Raw genomic sequence first — 2500 nt, 5'->3', positions numbered from 1 at the left:
GCTAATTAGGCGCACAAAATTTCTCTCCCCTGGAGTCGTGAAGCTGTTGCAGTGCACCGGCAGCCCCGCTGGCCGACGAGACACGCAGTCCCTTCATCCTGACGACTCGCACACCGCGCTCCTTGCTGCGACGGGACGACTCGCAACGACTCGTCCTTTTCCCTCTCTGGTTTCCTATTGGTAAGTCATCTCTTTGCCAACCCCCTCATCTAATCCCCTCTTCCTCCTCCCAATCCTTATTTCTTCTTCTTCTTCTTCTTCTTCTTCTTCTTCTTCTTCTTCTTCTTCTTCTTCTTCTTCTTCTTCTTCTTCTTCTTCTTCTTCTTCTTCTTCTTCTTCTTCTTCTTCTTCTTCTTCTTCTTCTTCTTCTTCTTCTTCTTCTTCTTCTCCCCCCTCCCCTCCTCTCCCCTCACCTCCACCTCCTCCTCCTCCTCCTCCTCCTCCTCCTCCTCCTCCTCCTCCTCCTCCTCCTCCTCCTCCTCCTCCTCCTCCTCCTCCTCCTCCTCCTCTCGCCCGTCGAAGAGGACTTGCCGGGGATCCTAAACTTTCCTCATCGCGCTCTGAAAGGCCCGAGCGGCAGGAATTAATGAGAGTGACTTGGGGTGACTCTCCGTTGAATGACGCGGCCGGGATTAATGAGGTTGCCTGACGCGGCCTCACCTGAGAACGCGCCTCGGGCCTCTGACTCACCTGGGGGATCACTTCGCCTGGAATCGCCTATTTTCACCTCGCCCGCCCCCTTTGGTTCTGCTTGGAATGAAAAGGGAAGCTCGGTCGCTGGAGACAAGCCATCACTAACCCTTCCTCAAGAATAATCCTTAAAATAAATATTAAAAATAGGTAAACCCTTAAAAAAAAAATATATAAAGGCCAATCCTTAAAAAAAAAAAATATATATATATAAAAAGGTCAATCCTTAAAAATATATAAAAGAGGTCAACCCTTAATTTTTTTTTTTTAAAAGTCAATCCTTAAACAATATAAAGGTCAATCCTTTTAAGAAATATAAAAAAGGCCAATCCTTTAAAATATAAAAAGGTCAACCCTTAAAAAATATAAAAAAGGTCAACCCTTAAAAAATATAAAAAAAGGTCAACCCTTAAATAATATAAGAGGTAAATCCTTAAGAAATAAAAAATCCTTACAAAAATATAAAAAAGTCCAGCGGGTTTTGCTTCCGCTTAACGCGCCGACGTGTAAATACTGGCGCGAAGAAACGTAAGCATCTAAAACTTCCGCGAGCAAAGCCTGTCTGGATGCACGAATGCGATGACCGGATCTTGGAGCAACTCGGCGAGAATACCTGAATAACTGCATCCCAGGGAGGGGGGGAGGGAGAGAGAGAGAAGACAGAGAGAAGAGAGAGAGAAGAGGGAGAAAAGAGAGAGAGAAAAGAGAGAGGAGAGAGAGAGAATAGAAAGGGGGGACGGGAGGGAAAGCAGAAATTACAGAAAGGGAAGAAGGAGGGAGAGAGGGAGAGGGAGGGAGAGGGAAAAGGGAGAGAGAGGTGAGGGGGAATGAGTGAGTGAATGAGAAAGGGAGGGAGAGGCAGAGGGGAGAGGGAGAGGGGAGAGGGGAGAGGGGAGGGGGGTAGCGGGAGGGAGGGAGGGAGGGAGAGAGGGAGTGAGGGAGAGAGGGGGGATAGAGGGGAAGAGAGAGGGGGGGACAGAGAGAGAGAGAGAGAGGGGGAGAAAGAGGGGGAGAGAGAGAGAGAGAGAGAGAGAGAGAGAGAGAGAGAGAGAGAGAGAGAGAGAGAGAGAGAGAGAGAGAGAGAGAGAGAGAGAGAGAGGGTAGAGAGGGTAGGGATATATATATATATATATATATATATATATATATATATATATAGAGAGAGAGAGAGAGAGAGAGAGAGAGAGAGAGAGAGAGAGAGAGAGAGAGAGAGAGAGAGAGAGAGAGAGAGAGAAGGATAGAGAGATGAAGAGGCCACTAAGGGAAAAAGAAGGAAAAACGGTCAGGAAAAAGCTAAGTCATAAAGAGCAAGAAGCCGAGCCAGGCCGTGGCATTACCAAGCATCAGCGTAACTAACATTCACCAAGACGCCTTAGAAAGAGCACCGCAAGAGTGACACGGTGCTAAGCGGAAGAGCAAATCGAGGGGAACCCACCAGTATGGGCCAAAATCAAAAGAAGCGGAGTACACAATGAAAAGTGTACCATGACACAGCGAGGGCACTGATCGGAGGGTGCCAGCAAAGGGGTATATGTAAGCGAGGAGGGGGAGAAGGTGCCAGTAAGTGGGGCATGTGCGTGGGGAACGGGAGGGGAAGAGGGTGCCAGGGGTAGGGGCCAGGGTCCAGTAGAGGGGGTAGGGGTTGTAGGGAATGTTGAGGGTAGAGAGAGGTGCCTGGAGGGCCGGTGTAATAAATGTATAAAAGCGGTTCAAAGGCTCCGGCGGAGGGCACCACAACGGCGTAACTTGGCTGTTCGACCCGCCGGTAATGGCGGCCTAAACGTCGTAAGGAATTACACAACTTTCTTAT

The 2500-nt window shown here is 48.8% G+C and overlaps 1 protein-coding gene across 1 annotated transcript in view; it reads right to left on the bottom strand.

Moving 5' to 3' along the window:
• The window catches only part of LOC125026708 (LIM domain-binding protein 2-like), a 260565-nt gene that overhangs the window by 88995 nt on the left and 169070 nt on the right, over positions 1-2500 (bottom strand). The gene's annotated exons all lie outside the window — the stretch shown is intronic.

This window comes from Penaeus chinensis, chromosome 6 (assembly GCF_019202785.1).
Source record: "Penaeus chinensis breed Huanghai No. 1 chromosome 6, ASM1920278v2, whole genome shotgun sequence".
In the NCBI taxonomy this organism is placed as follows: domain Eukaryota; kingdom Metazoa; phylum Arthropoda; class Malacostraca; order Decapoda; family Penaeidae; genus Penaeus; species Penaeus chinensis.
Note: the sequence above shows the minus strand (reverse complement) of the source record. Positions and strands in the feature narration are given on the sequence as shown.